Genomic DNA, 21,807 nt, shown 5'->3' with positions numbered 1-21,807 from the left:
TTCTCCTTCTCTCTCTGAGTAACTCTGACTTGCAAACAAATAAATAAATCTTTAAAAAAGGGATCCTAGATCAAACAATGCAATTAATACAAGATCATTAACAGCTTTCTCCCTGGAAGAAATCCTAGGCCATGATGCCTCCACTACCTCCAAATTCTTATTTGGAGGAGTGATCAGCAGGAAAAAAGAGCAAAAAGAAAAGAATAAGGTGTAATGATCAATTTATAAACAATAAATTATCAATATGTTGGCAGTATTTATATACACATAGTCCATAACTTCTAAAAATAAATACAACTGATGAATGAAGTTAATTTGATTTCTGGAAAGATTGAAATATAAAGTCCCCTAGATTACCAAATACCAACAAGAAACAAATAGAAAACCTGCAAGGATAATAGGCAGACTAGAAAACAACTTTCAACATGAGAAAAGAGAAATAAAAGTATTAAATTCTGTGAAATAAAAGGAATACATTATATGATATCTTTAAACATTTTTTAAATCAATATCAAAAACAAAAAGTATTAAACAGGAAAATGAGCCTAAATATGAGGGAAAAAATAGGTCCAGAAGCTGATAAACAGAACTGTAACTCACTAAAGCTGGTTACTGCAAGCTCCAACAGGACCTGCTAGGGAGAAGGATAATGCAACAGGAGGCTATCCCAGCAGGTGGCAGGAGAACAGGAAGGAGAGGCCCTCCTGCTGTGGGAAGGTGGAACCCAGAAGGAGGCAGTCTCCTACATGAATCCAGGCCTTGCCTGTCGCTATTCCCATACAGCACAACATGCACTTAGGGGTCCATGCTATGGAAGATGTTGACTGGCTGCTTTTGTGATATTGTGTGTGCTCACTGCCAAGCAAACTGTCCAATCAGGCATGGTGACCCCCACACCATGTAAACTCAGGGGTCTTGATGTCAGTCATCTGTCAGTTCAGGAAAGCAAGGTCCTAGGATATACCTTTGCTGTTTGGAGTCTCGCAAGATAAGTTGGGATCTGCCGCACTCCATCTTCACTCACTAGGAGATGCTGGACACAGGAAATTGCAAACTGCTTCATGGTTAATGTGTGAGCCAGGTTGTCTGTAGAGGGGGAAGGCAGAGCCTATGGAAGCTGCTAAAGGACTAGAATGGCACAGGCCTCCTAGAGGTCATCTCTAGAATCTGTCGGTGTCATATTGGTGCTGGCACAATGCTTTCCTCGATCCCCTCAGACTTGTGGGTTGGGAACACGACTGGCACCCAAGACGCCTGACATCCTGTTCCTTCTCTGCTCCAGGGACTTCTCAGCCCCAGCGCCATCTCTGGGCAGCCATGTAGTGGCCACAGCACATCTGCCCGGATTGTGCAGTGGGGGCAGGGTGGTCACAAGGGATAATGCGGATTTTGTGTATGGAGATCATGTGAGATGGGCACTATTGATTATATTGCCCTTGGTTCCTCTGTGCTTCCTTTGGGACCTAATTCCCCTGAGTTTTCTAAATATGTGGTCTGCAAGGTCTTATACAAGACTGATTTCCTTACATAGCTGTTCCTAGGGTGTCTTATTTGGTTTACTATTTCCAGTAACACAGTAACATTGATTGGGTCAGGTAAAAAGAAAAATGTTATTTGGCTTGGGGTTTTTATCCCAGTTTTAGAAGAGCAGGAGAACCCTTTGATTTGGTACTTGAGTTTCATTTTCTTGAGACAGACTACAATCTGCATTTGAATTTTTGCAATATAAATTTTGGCTACCAAATTTATCAGTATTTTAAAAATTATTTCTATCCCATGAAAACCTTTCTGATTCTGTAGATATGTGTAGTTTACTAAGTTATTTTGAATTTATATTTTAATATAGGAGCCTTCTTCTTTTTTAGTTTTAATTTTTTCAAGATTGTTAGAGTATGATTGACAATATTTGTGTATATTCAAGGTATGCAACATGATGTTTTGATATGTGAGGAAACTTTCAAAAGTTATGGTTAATTAACATTACCTTTTAATTACTTTTTTATAAACTTTTTATATCCTCATACATATACACTATGAAAATATTAGGATGCTAGACAATATGAAATCCATGAATAGGCTGATTCTTAAAAAAAGTCATGGAAAATGTGTATTATAAAAATATACCTGGCCTGGTCCCAGACTTTGTAGCCATTTTTGGAGTGAACCCATGGAAGAAAGATCTCTCCCCCTCCCTCCCTCCCTCTCTCTCTCTCTCTTTATCCATTTATCTCCCTCTTCCCCTTCTCCTTCCCTCCTTCCCTCCCTTCCTCTCTCAAGCCCTTCCTGTAAATTTGTCTTTCAAATAAATAAAACCCAATTTTTGTAATCGGGGTAACAAAGTTTAATAAGGTAGAGCATCCATCAGAACAGATAAGACAAAATCAAAGGGAGAGTGCCATCATTTATACTGGGGAATGCAAGATTACATGGTTTAATAAAATACATCTGATGGACAAAGTGGGTGGTTACTCAGCAGTGTCTTAAAATTTTAGAGTTGATATTAAAGTTTTAAAAACTCTAGTACATTCTCTTTTATAAATGATCATTAGGATTTAAACAATGTTTCACAAAAAGAATTTCTATATTTCTTTCTCTTTTTTTGACAGGCAGAGTGGATAGTGAGAGAGAGAGAGAGAGACAGAGAGAAAGCTCTTCCTTTGCCGTTGGTTCACCCTCCAATGGCCACCGCGGCTGTGGCACTACAGCTGGTGTCCTATGGCCGGTGCATCACACTAATCCAAAGCCAGAAGCCAGGTGCTTCTCCTGGTCTCCCATGGGGTGCAGGGCCCAAGCACTTGGGCCATCTTCCACTGTACTCCCAGGCCACAGCAGAGAGCTGTCCTGGAAGAGGGGTAACCGGGACAGATTCTGGCACCCTGACCGGGACTAGAACCCAGTGTGCCAGCGCCGCAAGGCGGAGGATTAGCCTATTGAGCCATGGTGCCGGCCTGAATTCCTATATTTCTATTTCCCCTTTGCTAAACAACTTGGAATTTTATTATAAGCATCTCATAAAGAATGACAATAAATTAGTCTAGTTTTTTACTTAGAAGATAATTGTTTATGACTGACAACTGTCTACAGTCAAATGAAAATATATTTTATAAGCTAAACCAATTTTTTGCTACTTTACTGATGTTTAGTTTCATGAGCATTTTTCCCAAACATAACATCACATCAGCTCTTAAATGAATGATTTTTCATTTAAAAAGTTTTGGATACTAACAAAAAAACATTAGGTGCAGTTTTGGTAATAACTTATAGAGATTAAAAGAGACAAGAAAGACAAATCACAAGACAAAGAAATAATCCATTTATTTCTATCACCAGTGAATTTTTTTAAAAAATTGACATTTATAGTGCTGGCTAATAAGTACCCTGTGACATATATAAAATATTTTTCCCAACTAGGTTTCTAAATAATTGTGTATGGAATTTAGAAAACCAGTTTCCAATGACAATTTTTGTAAGCAATAATGGTTTTTTAAGGAAATACTTATGCTTTATATGTCAAAATATCATATCCTGGGGCAAGCTCTGTGGTGCCACAGGTTGAATTGCAACCAGCCATGCTTATATCTAATACAGTCTCAAGTTTGAGTTCTGGCTCACTCATTTCAGAACCAGCTCCCTGTTAGTGTGTCTGCATAATCAGCAGAAGATGATTCATATCCCTGAACCATTCACCCATTTAGGAAACAGGGAGGAAGCCCATGGCTCCCGGCTTCAGCCTGGCCCAGCCTTGACTCTTGTGACCATTTGGGAAAGAGAGGATAGAAGATTCTCCCTCTCATCTCCCCTCCCCCCTGAAATGATACCTTTCAACATAACAAATAAATCTTTCATAAAAACCTAATGGTGGGCGAGCGGGGCGGGGTGGGGCTGAGCGAGGCGGGTGGGCTCCTGAAGGTTCCAGAGGCTCCGTGTGTGAGAGGCGGGCCACGCACAGTGGGGTACACACGCAGGCTGCGGGTTGGTGCAAGGAATGAGCGCGCTCGGGGTGGCGTTTCCTGTTCCTGTCACTCGCGCCGCTGCAGCTTGGGCCTTGGGCCTGCCCCCGCCGGACCATGGCTTCGGCTTTGGAAGAGCTACAGAAGGATCTAGAAGAGGTGAAGGCGTTGCTGGAAAAGACTACCAGAAGAAGAGTCCGTGATGCCCTTACAGCAGAGAAGTCCAAGATTGAGACAGAGATCAGGAACAAGGTGCAACAGAAGTCACAGAGCAAAGCAGAACTTGACAACGAGAAGCCGGCTTCTGTGGTTGCTCCCATCACAGCGGGCTATACAGTGAAGATCAGTAATTACGGATGGGATCAGTCAGATAAGTTTGTGAAAATCTACATTACTCTAACTGGAGTTCATCACGTTCCCACGGAGAACGTGCAGGTGCATTTCACAGAGCGGTCATTTGATCTTTCGGTAAAGAACTTAAATGACAAGAATTACTCCATGATCCTGAACAATCTGTTGAAACCTATCTCAGTGGAAGGCAGTTCAAAAAAAGTCAAGACTGACACAGTTCTTATCTTATGTAGAAAAAAAGCAGAGAACACCCGATGGGACTACCTGACTTGGGTTGAAAAAGAATGCAAAGAAAAAGAAAAGCCCTCCTACGACACAGAAACAGACCCTAGTGAAGGACTGATATGAATGTGCTGAAGAAGATTTATGAAGATGGAGACGACGACATGAAGCGAACTATCAATAAAGCCTGGGTGGAGTCGAGAGAGAAGCAAGCCAAAGGAGACACGGAATTTTGAGACTGGAGTCCTGTTGGAACTGTGCTGTGGAAGTGCTGACCTTTCCAACAAGGGAGTGTTGCTGAGCTGCATATGTCACTTGACAGATAATACTCACATACCCTTTAAGGAAAGGCAATGAATTCTCCATTTCTTACTGGAAGATTTATTTAAATAAAATGTGCTTATTAAAAAAAAATCTAATGGCCCAGATTTAATTGATAGACATAAGCATAACAAGTGGGAAAACATATAAAAACTTTAAACATATCTTAACTCAAAATTGCCTGGACTTTTTAATTATGAAAACTTATTATTATTACTGGAAGAAAAAATTAATAACTTGGGAGGAGAAATAAAAATGAGCTAACAGAAAGTGAAGCGCAGACCATTTCAATTGTATCAAAATGAATATTAAAATCCCAAAAATGTTATAACAAAGGTCATACCCTCTATCACAGAATTAAATAAGCAGGTCAGGGGAAAAGTGCTGTAGTGCAGTGGATTAAGACTCCAATATGTATGCCTTCATCTATCATTGAGATTCCTGGATAGGGTATGACATATTTTGCTCTCCTGATCAGCTTCCTGCTAATGTAATTTAGAGGCAGAAAATCATGGCCTATCAGTCCCAAAGAGACAAATATCATTTGTTTTCCATGATCAGTGACAACTAACTGAGCACCAAAGGGTAAACCTGTGGAAGTGAAATGGACACTATGAGAAACAGTGACTTGATCAGCTCTTGTGCTGACTGTTGATGTACAATGTAATACTTTATCCTTTTTAGTATTTGTTGTTGTAGTACTAGTGGTTGAACTCTGTAATTAACACACAGTTATTCTTAGGTGTTTAAATCTTAACTGAAAAGTGATCCCAGTTAAATATAAGAATGAGAAAAAGAGAGGGAGGAGATGTACAATTGGGGACATGCTCAATCAGACTTGCCCCAAATGGTGGAGTTAGAATCCTGCCAGGGGATTCCAATACAATCCCATCAAGGTGGCATGTACCAATGCCATATCACTAGTCCAGGTGATAAATTTCAGTTCACAATTGATCACACTGATAGATGTAAGAGTCAAAGGGATCACACAAACAAGACAAGTGTCTGCTAATACTAACTGATAGAATCAAAAAGGGAGAGAATGATCCAACATGGGAAGCAGGATACATAGCAGACTCATAGAATGGCAGATGTCCTAAATAGCACTCTGGCCTCAGAATCAGCCTTTAAAGCGTTTGGATCTGGCTGAAGAGCCTATGAGAGTATTTTAGGCATGGAAAGCCAAGACACTCAAAAAAAAAAAAAAAGAAGGAGACGACCTAAATGAAGGATCTCAGTGAGTATGATCCCAGTGGAAAGAATGGGGCCATCAAAGAAGGAGGTACCTTTCTCTGAAGGGAGGAGAGAACTTCCACTTTAACTATGACCCTGTCAGAATAAGATCAAAGTCGGTGAACCCTAAAGGCTTCCATATCCCTGGAAACTCATGACTAGAGCCTAGGGAGATTTCTGACGCCATAAATAAGAGTGTTACATTGTTAAATCAATATCAGGAGTCACTGTGTACTTACATCCCATGTGGGATCTGTCCTTAATATGTTGTCCAATGTGAAGTAATGATATAGCTAGTACTGAAACAGTATTTTTACACTTTGTGTTTCTGTGTGGGTGCAAACTGATGAAATCTTTACTTAGTATATACTGAATCAATCTTCTGTATATAAAGATAATTGAAAATGAAAAAAAAAACCTTGGTGTTAAATTGGAAATTACATAGAAAATTAATCAATTTTTAAAAAAAATATCATGTAGGATCTCTGTCATTAATGTGATGTACACTGTTATTTAATGCTATAACTAGTACTCCAACAGTATTTTTTCACTTTGTGTTGCTATGTGAGGGCAAACTGTTGAAATCTTTATATATACTAAACTGATTTTCTGTATATAAAGAGAATTGAAAATGAATCTTGATGTGAATGGAAGGGGAGAGCGAGTGGGAAAGCGGAGGGTTGCGGATGGGAGGGAAGTTATAGGGGGGGAAGCCATTGTAATCCATAAGCTGTACTTTGGAAATTTATATTCATTAAATAAAAGATAAAAAAAGAAAATGATGGCCTATATAATTGGTTTCCTGCCATCTACATGAACATCTCAGATGGAGCTTCTGGCTGATGGCTTAGGATTTCTCAGCTCCAGTTGCTGGGGAAATTATGTGGGTGAAAAAACATATAGAATTTTACAGCTCCATCTTTCTTTGCCTATAAAATAAATCTTTAAAAATTAAAAAATATGACTACGAAAATATATGCCACACCTGTTCAAAAATAAAAGCTAAATTTAGATAACCAGAAACATCAACAAAATCTGTGAAATGTAACCTATAAAAGGATAATGGCCAAATCTTGCCTTAAATTTTTTCTGAAAATAATGTTCACATAAAGAATGTGGTAAAGTTACAATTTCACAGGGTTGATAACATCACACTGAAAAAGATAACATAGCAGGGTCTGGCATCTAAGTACTGAGGACACACAAATACGGTAGATATATTGTCAAAACAGAAACAAAAAATGGTAGGAGATGCAAATGTAATAAACTATAGATTGTGATCACTGTGAGAGAAATAAGTAATTTGTTAAGCAACAGTAAGGGTCGAGTTATTGATTTAATGGTTCAAGACAGTATCCTCTATGGGCACCAGATAATCCACATCTGATCCAACTCCCTGCTAAGTACCTGGGAAAAGCAGTGGAATATGGCCTAAGGGTTTGGGCCTTTGCCACTCATCTGGGAAACTCAGATAAAACTCCTAGCTTTCAGCTTGGATCAGCCTTGGCTGCTGCAGACAACTGGGTGGTGAACCAGCAGACAGAAGTTGGAAAATTCTCTCTCTCTCTCTCTCTCTCTCTCTCTCTCTCTTTCTCTCTCTCTCCTCCCTCTCTCCTTCTCCCACCCCCCCCCTTTCCTCCTTCCTTATCAATAACTCTAATTTTGAAATAAATAAAACTTTAATAAAAGGAATAAGGGCTAAAAAACCAATGTTGGACAAGGTGATAAAAGTAGTCCATTATAATTGCATTGAAAGGGGAAAATTAATGAAATCTTTCCCAGGAAATATAAATTAAGCATATATAATGGGGTTAAAGATGGCAAACAGGGAGGGAGGTTACTTATTTAGTCCAAGAAAAGATAGTTTAATAAAAGTGGAAATAGTCTAGTCTCAGGGAAAAGTTAGGGGAAAAAATGGCAGAGGAAGCTATTAAAAAAATGGAGGGACACAGTGGACCTATGTGGAGGGTGTGGGCACCCATGGCTTGGGATCCCAGGAGCAGAGAACCTCTGCACCAGCACTGGAAAGTGAGGTGAGATGAGACTGGAGTAGCCCCAGACACTTGAGAAAAAGTGGCATGCAGAGCCTAGTAGGAATGAGGCTTGAAGCCCCATATGGGAAAATACACCAGTCTAACTAGAGGAGAAAAAAAATAAAAGAGATAGTATGGACACGATTCTCTCTATCCAATCACCTCACAAAGGTATATGAGCTGATAAAGTGGGCCCCATTTTGGACATATGTAACAGCTGTGCCAGCTTGTGTCTGCACAAAACAATCAGCTGATCAGAGAAACCTGACTCTGGTGGGAAGTAATAACAGGAGACTAAGACCTAGTGAATGTGTGGAGCTTCTGAACTTGGACTGTCAAAAAACAAAAACAAACCAAAAACAAAAAAAAAAACAAAAAACAAAAAACAAAAACAAAAAACTGAGGGTAGAACTCATGGTGTGGCTGAGACTGTGAGTAGTGTTGGTGAGAGTTGTCCCAAGCTCGGGCAGCCCTGGCTACCTGGTAAGAGACATTGCAGGGGAATCTGAACTTACACTGAAGACTGCACAGATCCTTTGTGTGGTCCTAGAATAGATGAATATTATACCCACTGGGGCTAGTGCTCAGTCACTGATTGTCATCGACAAGAAGAGCTAAGCTGAGCAGAATTACTTCCCTTCTGATTAAGAGAGACAGAGAGAGAAAAAAATTTTCCACAGCAAAACAGGGGGACTTCAACTACACTTTCTGCAATAGACAGATCAACCAGACAGTAAATCAACAAGGAAACAGCAGATTTAATAGACACCATAGACCAAAAGGATATCTACAGAACTTTTCATCCTATACTTAAAGAATACACATTCTTCTCAACAGAACATGAGACTTTCTCTAGGATTGACCACATACTAGGCCATAAAGAAAGCCTCAGCAAATTCAAAAGAATTGAAATCATACCATGCATCCTCTCAGACCACAGTGGAATGAAGCCAGAAATTAGCAACTGAGGAATCCCTAGAGCACATGCAAACACATGGAGACTGAACAACATGCTCCTGAATGAACATTGGGTCAGAGAAGAAATCAAAAGAGAGATAAAAAACTTTCTGGAAGCAAATGAAGATAACAACACATGAAAACTTATGGGCTACAGCAAAAGCAGTGTTAAGAGGAAAGTTTATAGCAATAGGTGCATGCATGAAGAAATTGGAAATGCACCACATAAATGAGTTACCAATGCATCTCAAGAATTAGAAAAACTACAGCAAACCAAACCCAAAACTAGGAGAAGAGAAATAATTAAAATTAGAGAAGAAATCACAAATTTGAATCCAAATAAAAATTAACAAAAGATCAGCAAAACAAAGAGCTGATTTAAAAAAAAAATTAACACACCATTAACCCAAATAAACAAAAAGGAGAGAGAAGACACCAATCAATAAAATTAAAGATGAAAAAGGGTATATGGCCAGTGCTGTGGCTTAACAGGCTAATCCTCCACCTAGCAGTGCTGGCACACTGAGTTCTAGTCCTGGTCAGGGCGCCAGATTCTGTCCCAGTTGCCCCTCTTCCAGGCCAGCTCTCTGCTATGGCCCAGGAGTACAGTGGAGGATGGCCCAAGTGCTTGGGCCCTGCACCCCATGGGAGACCAGGAGAAGCACCTGGCTCCTGCCTTCGGATCAGCATGGTGTGCTGGCCGCAGCGGCCATTGGAGGGTGAACCAATGGCAAAGGAAGACCTTTCTCTCTGTCTCTCTCTCTCACTGTCCACTCTACCTGTAAAAAAAGAAAGAAAAAAAAGAAAAAGGGTATATAACAACAGACACCACAGAAATAAAAAGAGGTATCAGAAGTTACTACAAAGACTTGTATGCCAACTAACTGGGAAATCTATCAGAAATGGATAGATTCCTGGACACATACAACTTACCTAAATTCAACAATGAAGACAGAGAAAACCTAAACAGACCCATTAACCAAGTCAGAACCTCCCAACAAAGAAAAGCCCAGGACTGCATGGATTCACTGCTGAATTTTACCAGACATTTAAAGAATAACTAATACCAACTTTTCTCAAACTATTCAAAACAATTGAAAGAGAAGGGATCCTCTCAAATTCTTTCTATGAAGCCAGCATCACATTAATTTCTAAACCAGAAAAAGATGGAGGAGAAAAAGAATTAGAAATCAATTTACCTAATGAACATAGACAAAAAGATCCTCAATAAAATTCTGGCCAATAGAATTCAACACCACATCAGAAAGGTCATCCACCCAGACCAAGTGGGATTTACCCCTCTTAGGCAGGGGTGGTTCAACATTCACAAATCAATCCATGTGATACACCACATTAACAAAATGCAGAGGATTGGCCAGCGCTGAAGCTCAATAGGGTAATCCTCCACCTGCAGCACTGGCACACCAGGTTCTAGGCCTGGTTGCTCCTCTTCCAGTCCAGCTCTCTGCTGTGGCCTGGGAGTGCAGTGGAGGATGGCCCAAGTGCTTGGGCACTGCACCCACATGGGAGACCAGGAGAAGCACCTGGCTCCTGGCTTTGGATCAGTGTGGTGTGCCAGCTGCAGCATGCCAGCCACAGTGGCCATTGGAGGGTGAACCAATGGAAAAGGAAGACCTTTCTCTTTGTCTCTCTCACTGTCCACTCTGCCTGTCAAAAAATTTTTAAAAATATAAAAAAAATGCAGAGGATAAACCATATGATTATCTCAATAGATGCAAAGAAAGCATTTGATAAAATACAACACCCTTTCATGATGAAAACCCTAAGCAAATTCAGTTTTTAAGGAACATTCATCAACACAATCAAGGTGATTTATGGCAAACCCATGGCCAACATTATATTGAATGGGGAAAAGTAGGAAGCATTTCCACTGAGATCCAGTACCAGAAAGGGATGCCCACTCTCACCATTGCTATCAATATAGTCCTGGAAGTCTTAGCCAGAGCCATTGGGCAAGAAAAAGAAATTAAAGTTATACAAATTAGGAAGGAGGAAGTCAAACTATACCTTTTGCAGATGATATGATTCTTCATATTGTAACATATAGAAGAGTTTGCCAAATTAGTAAGACATAAAATCAATGCACAAAAATCAACAACCTTTGTATACACAGACAATGCCACAGCTGAAAAGAAACTTCTAAGATCAATCCCATTCAGAATAGCTATAAAAAATCAAATATCTTGGAATGAACTTAACCAAGGATGTTAAAGACCTCTATAATTAGACTTATAAAACTTTAAAAAAGAAAAAGAAGGAAATAAAAAAACTGGAAAAATCTTCCATGTTTATGGATTGGAAGAATCAATATCATTGAAATGTCCATTCTCCCAAAAGCACTTTGTAATTTCAATGTGATACCAATCAAAATGCCAAAGACATTTTTCTCAGATCTGGAAAAAATGACAGTGAAATTCATATGGAGGCACAGGAGACCTCAAATAACTAAAGAAATCTTGTACAACCAATAGAGCAGGACGCATCACAATGCCAGATTTCAAGACATACCACAGGGCAGTTATAATCAAAACAGCATGATACTGGTACAGAAACAAAAGGGTAGACCAGTGGAACAGAATGGAAACACCAGAAATCAATCAAAACATCTAGAACCAACTTATCATTGATCCAGGATCTAAAGCAATTCCTGGAGAAAGAAAAATTTTCTCAGCCGGTGGTGCTGGGAAATCTGGATTTCAACATGCAGAATTATGAAACAAGACTCCTAACTTACATCTTACACAAAAATCCACTCAACATGGATTAAAGATCCAAATCTATGACCCAGCACCATCAAATTATTAGAGAATACAGAAGAAACTCTTCAAGATATAGGCACAGGCAAAGACTTATTTAAAAACATCCCAGGGCTGGTGCTGTGGCTCAATAGGCTAACCCTCTGCCTGCAGCGCTGGCACCCCAGGTTCTAGTCCCATTCAGTGTGCCGGATTCTGTCCCGGTTGCTCCTCTTCCAGTCCAGCTCTCTGCTGTGGTCCGGGAGTGCAGTGGAGGATATCCCAAGTGCTTTGGCCTTGCACCTGCATGGGAGACCAGGAGAAGCACCTAGCTCCTGCCTTCAGATCAGCATGGTGTGCCGGCCACAGTGCGCCAGCCACAGCAGCCATTGAGGGGTGAACCAACAGAAAAGGAAGACCTTTCTCTCTGTCTCTGTCTCTCTCACTGTCCACTCTGCCTGTCAAAAAATGAATCTTGATACAAATGGAAGGGGAAAGGGAGTGGGAGAGGGGAGGGTTGCGGGTGGGAGGGAAGTTATGGGAGGGGGAAGCCATTGTAATCCATAAGCTGTACACTGGAAATTTATATTCATTAAATAAAAGTTAAAAAAATATATATCCCAGAGGCACAAGCAGTCAAAGACAAAATTAACAATTGGCATTACATCAAATTAAGAAGTTTCTGTACTGTAAAAGAAACAGTGAGGAAAGTGAAGAGGCAAACAACAGAAAGGAGAAAAATATTAGCAAATTATGCAACTGATAAAGGATTAATAACCAGAATCTAAAGGGCAAGCACCATGGCTCACTAGGTTAATCCTCTGCCTATGGTGCTTGCATACAATATGGGTGCCCAGTTCTAGTCCCAGTTGCTCCTCTTCCAGTCCAACAGTGCTGTGGCCCAGGAAGGCATTTGAGAATGGCCCAAGTGCTTGGGCCCCTGCACCTGCATGGGAGACCAGGAATAAGTACCTGGCTCCTGGCTTTGGATTGGTGTAGCTCTGGCCATAGCAGCCATTTGGGGGCTGAACCAACAGAAAGAAGAACTTTCTCTCTGTCTCTCTGTCTCTCTGACTGTCTAACTCTATCTGTCAAATAAATAAATAAATAAATAATAACCAGAATCTACAAAGTTATCAAGAAAATTTGAGACAACAAAAGAAACAACCCACTTAAGAGATGGGCCAAAGACCTAAATAGACATTTTTTTCAAAAGAGGAAATCCAAATGGGCAACAGACAAACGAAAAAATTTTCAGGGTCACTAGCCATTAGTGAAATGCAAATCAAAACCATAAGTTTCACCTCACCCCGGTTCAAATGGCTTACATACAGAAATCAACTAACAACAGGTGCTGGTAAGGATGTGGGGGAAAAGGCACATTAATACACTGTGGGTGGGATTGAAAACTGGCAAAGCCACTGTGGAATACAGTTTGGAGATTCCTCACAAACCTGAATTTAGAACTACCACACAACACGCCATCCCACATTTTGGAATTTACCTAAGGGAAATTAAATTGGCAAATAAAAGAAATGTCTGCACCTCAATGTTTATTGCAGCTCAATTCACAATAGCTAAGACCTGGAATCAACCTAAATGTCCATCAACAGAAGATTGGATAAAGAAACAATGGGATGTATACTCTATAGAATATTACACAGTGGAAAAAATGAAATCCGATCATTTGCAACAAAATGGAGGAATCTGGAAAGCATCATGCTGAATTAAGCCAGTCCCAAAGGGACAGATATCATGTGCTCTCCCTTATGTGTGACAACTAACTGAGCACCTAAAAGGAAAGCTGTAGAAGTGAAACTGATACTATGAGAAACAACGATTGTATCATCCCTTGTTTTGACTGTTGAGGAACAGGTTACTCTTTATTCTTTTTAGTATTTTCTTTTTCTGATTATTACCATTGGCTGAACTCTTTAATTAATACACAATTATTCTTAGGTGGTTAAAGTTAATTGAAAATTGATAGCTGTTAAAAAAAATAGAGTGGGGGCCGGTGCCGTGGCTCAATAGGCTAATCTTCCACCTATGGCGCCAGCACCCTGGGTTCTAGTCCCAGTTGAGGTGCCGGATTCTGTGCTGGTTGCTCATCTTCCAGTCCAGCTCTCTGCTGTGGCCCAGGATTGCAGTGGAGGATGGCCCAAGTGCTTGGGCCCTGCACCTGCATGGGAGACCAGGAGGAAGCACCTGGCTCCTGGCTTCAGATCAGTGTGGTGCACCAGCCTCAGCATGCCGGCTGCAGAGGGAGGTGAACCAGCGGACATTGGGGGTGAACCAATGGAAATGGAAGACCTTTCTTTCTGTCTCTCTCTCTCTCTCATTGTCCACTCTGCCTGTTAAAAAATGATAAAATAAATAAAAAAATAGAGTGGGAATAAGAGAGGGAGAAGTTGTACAGCTTGGTACATGCTCACTTACCCCTAATTAGAGCTAAAGGCATGCCATGGGACTCCAAATCCCATTAAGTTGGAAGATACCAATGCAGTGTTACTAGTGAAAGTGATCAATTTAAGTTTATAATTGATAATAGAGAAAGTAATAAGTGTCAAAGGGAACCCATAGATAAGACCAGTGTCTGTGATAAAATTAAAAGAGAGAGAATGACCCAACATGGGATGTGGAATACACAGCAGACTCATATAATTGCAAATGCCCTAAACAGCACTCTGGCCTCAGAATCAGCCCTTAAGGCATTCAAATCTGTCTAAAAAGCCCATGATAGTTTTTCAGGCATGGAAAGCCAAGACACTGTGGCAAAAAAAAATGACCTATATAGAAGATCTCTGTGAGTGAGATCCCAGCAGAGAGAACAGGCCATCGAAGAAACAGGCATCTTTCTCCAAAGGGAAGAGAGAACTTCCACTTTGATTATGGTCTTACCTAAATAACTCAAGAGGCTTCCATATCTTTGGCAGCTCATGACAAGAGGCTCTTGTGATTACTGACATCATAAATAAGAGTGGCAATTGTTAAATCAACAACGAGAGTCACTGTGCACTTACTCCCTATGTAGGATCTCTGTTTTTAATGGTTTATACTATGCAAATTAATGGTAAAACTAGTATTCAAATAGTGCTTTATACTATTGAGGTGGATTGAGGAAGGGAGAAAAGTGTGATCATATTTCTTGAATTGTATCTATAAACCACATGAAAACTTCTCTCTATAGTAATAAAAATTTAAAATGAAACAAAATTCATTTGTCATTACTCTGAGAGGAAAATTGAAACAGTAATTGCTCAAGAAGGAGATATGAGATGGTACAACAAAGTAGACCAATACAAGTACATTGAAAAAAGGAAATAAAAATATTTTGGCAAATATAACTATAAGATCATATAACTTACCACAATAACTTGATTTTATAACCACAACTATTCTAAAGAAAATATTCATTTAGAATTATTCTATTGAAACTTTCAAAATTGAAGATAAGAATCTCGAAAATCAGAAATGGTAAACATTCGCTAACCACAAGAATGAATTATCAGAATTTTCAGATGAATCTAGGCTGTCTCTGAAAATGTGTGTTCATGATGATTGCCAGCAAGAACTGTAGTATTTGGATGGGATTGATAATTTCATAAAGAAAAGGTCAACCATGATGACCATGCATTCACAGTACTAGGACTGGCTTACAATATCAAGTTAAAGAGATATATAGGTGTAAGCAATGAACTCAAATGCAAAAGCAAATAAATAGGATGTTGTGAAATAAAGTATATTATGATTAGTATGAAAAAATGAATAGTTTTTAGTAGCAATGAAATTTAGTAGAATGAAGAAAAAGACACTTTTGAAAACTAGACTATTGATGCTGGCATTGTGACTTAATGGATAAAGTCACTGTCCACAGTGCTGGCATCCCAAATGGGTACCAATTCAAGTCCTGGTTGCTCCTCTTCTGATCTAGCTTCCCCTACTGGGAAAACACTAGCTGATGGACCAATTCCTTGGCCCTTGTATCCATGTGGATGACATGGAAATGTTCTCTGGGCTGTGGATTCAACCTGGCTTGGCCATAGCCATGACCGGCATTTGAGGAGTGAACCAGGATGGAAGATCTTTCTCTTTCTGTTTTTTAATATTTTATTTATTTATTTGACAGGTAGAGTTACAGACAGTGAGAGAGAGAGAGAAACAGAGAGAAAGGTCTTCCTTCCGTTGAAACACTCCCCAAATGGTCACAATGGCTGGAGCTGTGCCAATCCAAAGCCAGGAGCCAGGAGCTTCCTCCTGGTCTCCCATGCGGGTGCTGGGGCCCAGGAACCTGGGCCATCCTTCACTGCTATCCCAGGCCACAGCAGAGAGCTGGACAGGAAGAGGAATGGAGAGGACTAGAACTGGTGCCTATATGGGATGCCAGCACAGAAGGTGGAGGATTAACCTACTGTACCACTGCACTGGGCCCATATCTTTTTCTTTCTTCTCTCTCTCCCTCTCTCTCTCTTTCTCTCTCTCACTCTTACTCTCACTATCTGTCTCCCTCTCACCCTGTATCTCTGCCTTTCAAATAAATAAAATATTTTTAAAAGTATACCATTATAGTTAATATAAAAAGAAAAAATAAATAAAAGCTTTTTTTAGGAATGGTTAATCAAAGAAAAAAGCACCTGCTAAAATAAAAACACCAGTACCAACCAACACGGAAAATGGGATACACAGCAGACTCATAGAATAGCAGATGTCCTAAACAGCACTCTGGCCTCAGAATCAGCCATCAAGGCATTCGGATCCAGCTAAAAAGCCCATGAGAGTTTCACAGGCATGGAAAGCCAAGACATTTGGGTAAAAAAAAAATGACCTAAATGAAACATCTCTGTGAGATCCCAGCAGAAAAAATGGACCATCAAAGAAGGACATACCTTTCTCTGAAGGGAGGAGAGAACCTCCACTTTGACTATAGCCTTGTCTAAATGAGATCAGAGTTAGCAAACTCAAAAGGCTTCCATAGCCTTGGAAACTCATGAAAAAAGCCTCAGGTAATTACTGATGCCATAAACAAGAGTATAAATTCGTAACTCAACAACAGGAGTCACTGTGCACTTACTCCTCATGTAGGATCTTGGTCCTTAATGTGCTGTACTATGTGAATTAACAATATAGCTAGTACTCAAATAGTACTTTACACTTTGTGTTTCTGCGTGGGTGCAAACTGTTGAAATATTAACTTAGTATATACTAAATTGAACTTCAGCAGGATCAGGAGATGGGATGGTTGCAGGTGGGAGGGAGGTTATGAGGGGAAAAGGCCACTGTAATCCAATGACTGTACTTTGGCAATTTATATTTATTACATAAAAGTTAAAAAAAATAAAAATACCAGTAAAATATCTGTATTTGGATCTAACCTACTGAGATTTCAAAAAAAAAAAAACAAAACAAAACAACAACAACAACAAAAAACTCAAAAGTGATGGAACGGTTCCATAATGATTCACAATTACCATGAAATCTGATGTCTTGAAGTGGGTAATGATCAGATTTTCCTAAAATGGCTCTGAAAAACTGTACATAAAAGTTCCCAGAACAGAGGGGGCAGAGCCAAGATGGCGGATAGTGAGGAAGTGCGACGACAGTCTGGGAAAATTTAGTTTCATAAAAGTGGAATTACTGTAGCCTCAGGAAAAGACTCAAGAAAAAAACTGCAGAGGAAACACTTCCAGATGTAGTGGATGTGACACAGAGGACCTACAGGGAGCCCACTATGTAGAAGCCCCGCTGTGGGAGCCGAGCTGCAGAATCTCGCCAGCGCGGGAACCAGAGGTAGGACAAAAGCCTCAGAAACCTGAGACATTGGTGGGGAAAGGCAGAGGCCTCTCTCTCCACTTGAGCAAAACAAAGTGCAGGCACCAGTTTACATATATAAAGTGGCAACAAGACACAAACTCAGTAACTTTGGGTCTATGGTGAAATTGAGAACACATCGAGGGCTGCATAAACTCTTTGTGTGGTCCCAGGGGTAGATCAAATGAATACTCACAGAGGTCAGATTTCAACTACCCTCAATTCCACTCAGCTGTGCGGAATTACTTCCCAACAAAGTCAAAAAAAAAAGAGAGAGAGAAAGATCCAGCAAGGAGCAAGGGAGAGAACAATCTGGGAGACTCACTTTTTGCAGAGCAAGGAAGACACTATGATGCCCCCAAATGAACAAGGCACACCAATGCAAGATTATGAAGATGAAGAGATAGAGGAAATGCAAGAAGCAGATCTCAAAAAATTGATAAGAACATTCAGAAGTTCTCAAAAACAAATTCTTGAACTACAGAAATCCTTAATGGACAAGTTAGAAAATCTCTCTCGTGAAAATGAAATATTAAGGAGGAATCAAAATGAAATGAAACAACTAGTAGAACATGAAACTGTGATAGTGACAAGAAACCATAATGAAATGAAGAATTCAATAGATCAAATGACAAACACATTAGAGAGCCTTAAAAACAGAATGGGTGAAGCAGAAGAGAGAATATCGGAATTAGAAGACAGAGAACAGGAAAGGAAACAGTGAAACCAAAGAAAAGAAGAAGAAATCAGAACTCTAAAAAATACTGTCAGGAATCTACAGGATACTCTTAAAAAAACCAACATTCGGGATCTAGGAGTTCCTGAAGGCATGGAGAGGGAGAAAGGATTAGAAGGCCTTTTCAGTGAGATACTTGCAGAGAACTTCCCAGGCTAGGAGAAGGACAGAGACATCCTAGTACAGGAAGCTCATAGAACCCCTAATAAACATGACCAAAAGAGATCCTCACCATGACACATCATAATTAAACTCACCACAGTGAAACATAAAGAAAAGATCCTAAAATGTGCAAGAGAGAAACGCCAGATTACTCTCAGAGGATCTCCAATCAGACTCACAGCAGACTTCTCAACAGAAACCCTACAAGCTAGAAGGGAATGGCGAGATATAGCCCAGGTACTAAGAGAGAAAAACTGCCAGCCCAGAATATTATATCCTGCAAAGCTCTCATTTGTGAATGAAGGTGAAAGAAAGACCTTTCACAGCAAACAGAAATTGAAAGAATTTGTTGCCACTCAACCAACCCTGCAAAAGATGCTTAAAGATGTGTTACATACAGAAACACAGAAACACGGTCACCAATATGAAAGAAGGTAAAGGAAGGAAACCTCGCAGCAAAAGATCACAGGAATCTCAAACCATATATTAGAAAAAATCTTTGGCAAATGACAGGGCAAAGTTACTCCTTCTCAATAGTCACATTGAATGTTAATGGCTTGAACTGTCCAGTTAAAAGACAACGATTGGCTGATTGGGTTAAGGAACAAAACCCATCTTTTTGCAGCTTAAAAGAAACTCCTCTTTCTAACAATGATGCAATCAGACTGAAAGTGAAAGGCTAAAAAAAGATATACCATGCCAACAGAAATGAAAAAAGAGCGGACGTAGCCATCTTAATATCGGACAACATAAACTTTACCACAAAAACTGTTAGGAGAGACAAAGAGGGGCACTATTTAATGATTAAGGGATCCATTCAACAGGAAGATATAGCAATTATCAGTGTATATGCACCTAATTACAGGGCACCAGTTCATTTAAAAACTTCTTAAGGGAATTAAAGGGAGACTTAGACCCCAATACACTAGTACTGCAGGACTTCAACACTCCACTCTCAGAGATAGACAGATCAACAGGACAGAAGACCAACAAGGAGACAGTAGATTTAAAGGACACTGTAGCCCAAATGGATCTAACAGATATCTACAGAACATTTCATCCTACATTTAAGGACTTTACATTCTTCTCAGCAGTACATGGAACCTTCTCTAGGATTGACCACATACTAGGCCATAAAGCAAGTCTCATCAAATTCAAAAGAATTAGAATCATACCATGCAGCTTCTCAGACCACAAAGGAATGAAGTTGGAAATTAGCAACTTGGGAATCCCTAGAGCACGTGCAAACACATGGAGACTGAACAACATGCTCCTGAATGAACAATGGGTCATAGAAGAAATTAAAAGAGAAAACAAAAATTTTCTGGAAGTAAATGAGGATAACAGAACATCATACCAAAACCTATGGGATACAGCAAAAGCAGTGTTAAGAGGAAAGTTTATAGCAATAGGTGCCTACATCAAGACATTGGAAAGGCACCAAATAGATGACCTTTCAAGTCATCTCAAGGGTCTAGAAAATCTGCAGCAAACCAAACCCAAACCCAGTAGGAGAAGAGAAATAATTAAAATCAAAGAAGAAATCAACAGGATTGAATCCAAGAAAACATTACAAAAATTCAGCCAAACGAGGAGCTGTTTTTTGAAAAAATCAACAAAATTGACACCCCATTGCCTCAACTGACTAAAAAAAGAAGAGAAAAGACCCAAATCAATAGGATCAGAGATGAAAAAGGAAATGCAACAACAGACACCACAGAAATAAAAAGAATCATTTGAAATTACTACAAGTACTTGCATGCCAGCAAACAGGGAAATCTATCAGAAATGCACATATTCCTGGACAGATACCACCTACCTAAATTGATGTAGGAAGACATAGAAAACCTAAACAGACCCATAACTGACACAGAAATTGAAACAGTAATAAAGGCCCTCACAACAAAGAAAAGCCCAGGACCAGATGGATTCACTCTTGAGTTCTACCAGACATTTAGAGAAGAACTAACTCCAAGTCTCCTCAAACTATTCAAAACAATCGAAAAAGAGGGAATCCTCCCAAATTCTTTCTATGAAGGCAGCATCACCTTAATTCCTAAGCCGGAAAAAGATGCAGCATTGAAATAGAATTACAGACCAATATCCCTGATGAACATAGATGCAAAAATACTCAATACAATTCTGGCCAATAGAATGCAACATCACATTAGAAAGATCATCCACCCAGACCAAGTGGGATTTATCCCTGGTATGCAGGGATGGTTCAACGTTCGCAAAACAATCAATGTGATATACTACATTAACAGACTGCAGAAGAAAAACCATATGATTCTGTCAATAGACGCAGAGAAAGCATTTGATAAATACAACATCCTTTCATGATGAAAACTCTAAGCAAACTGGGTATGGAAGGAACATTCCTCAATACAATCAAAGCAATATATGAAAAACCCACGGCCAACATCCTATTGAATGGGGAAAAGTTGCAAGCATTTCCACTGAGATCTGGTACCAGACAGGGATGTCCACTCTCACTACTGCTATTCAATATAGTTCTGGAAGTCTTAGCTAGAACTATTAGGCAAGAAAAAGAAATTAAAGGGATGCTGGAGATTCCTCAGAAACCTGAACATAACCCTACCATACAACCCAGCCATCCCACTCCTTGGAATTTACCCAAAGGAAATTAATTTGGCAAACAAAAAAGCCATCTGCACATTAATGTTTATTGCAGCTCAATTCACAATAGCTAAGACCTGGAACCAACCCAAATGCCCAGCAACAGTAGACTGGATAAATTATGGGACATGTATTCCATAGAATACTATACAGCAGTAAGAAACAATGAAACCCAGTCCTTTGCAACAAAATGGAGGAATCTGGAAAACATCATGCTGAGTGAATTAAGCCAGTCCCAAAGAGAAAAATATCATTTGTTTTCCCTGATCGGCGACAACTGAGCACCAAAGGGGAAACCTCTGGAAGTGAAATGGACACTAAAGATACAATGACCTGATCAGCTCTTGTCCTGACTCTAGATGTACAATGTAATACTTTATCCTTTTTAGTATTTGTTGTTGTTGTTGTTTTTATTGTTCTAGTACTAGTGGTTGAACTCTGTAATTAATACACAATTATTCCTAGGTGTTTAAATTTTAACTGAAAAGTGATCCCTGTTAAATTTAAGAGTGGAAAAAGAGAGGGACGAGATGTACAACTCGGGACATGCTCAATTGGTCTTGCCCCAAATGGTGGAGTTAGAATCCTGCAAGGGGATTCCAATACAATCCCATCAAGGTGGCATGTACCAATGCCATATC

The 21,807-nt window shown here is 39.7% G+C and overlaps 1 protein-coding gene and 1 pseudogene across 1 annotated transcript in view; one reads left to right on the top strand and one right to left on the bottom strand.

Moving 5' to 3' along the window:
* Positions 1 to 21,807, bottom strand: part of LOC133755253 (sodium-dependent neutral amino acid transporter B(0)AT1-like) — a 628,988-nt gene that overhangs the window by 80,646 nt on the left and 526,535 nt on the right.
* LOC133755146 (calcyclin-binding protein-like) lies at positions 4,031 to 4,917 on the top strand (annotated as a pseudogene).

This window comes from Lepus europaeus, unplaced genomic scaffold (assembly GCF_033115175.1).
Source record: "Lepus europaeus isolate LE1 unplaced genomic scaffold, mLepTim1.pri SCAFFOLD_3_1, whole genome shotgun sequence".
In the NCBI taxonomy this organism is placed as follows: domain Eukaryota; kingdom Metazoa; phylum Chordata; class Mammalia; order Lagomorpha; family Leporidae; genus Lepus; species Lepus europaeus.
The sequence above is the reverse complement of the archived record's forward strand: the minus strand, read 5'-3'. Positions and strand labels throughout refer to the sequence as shown.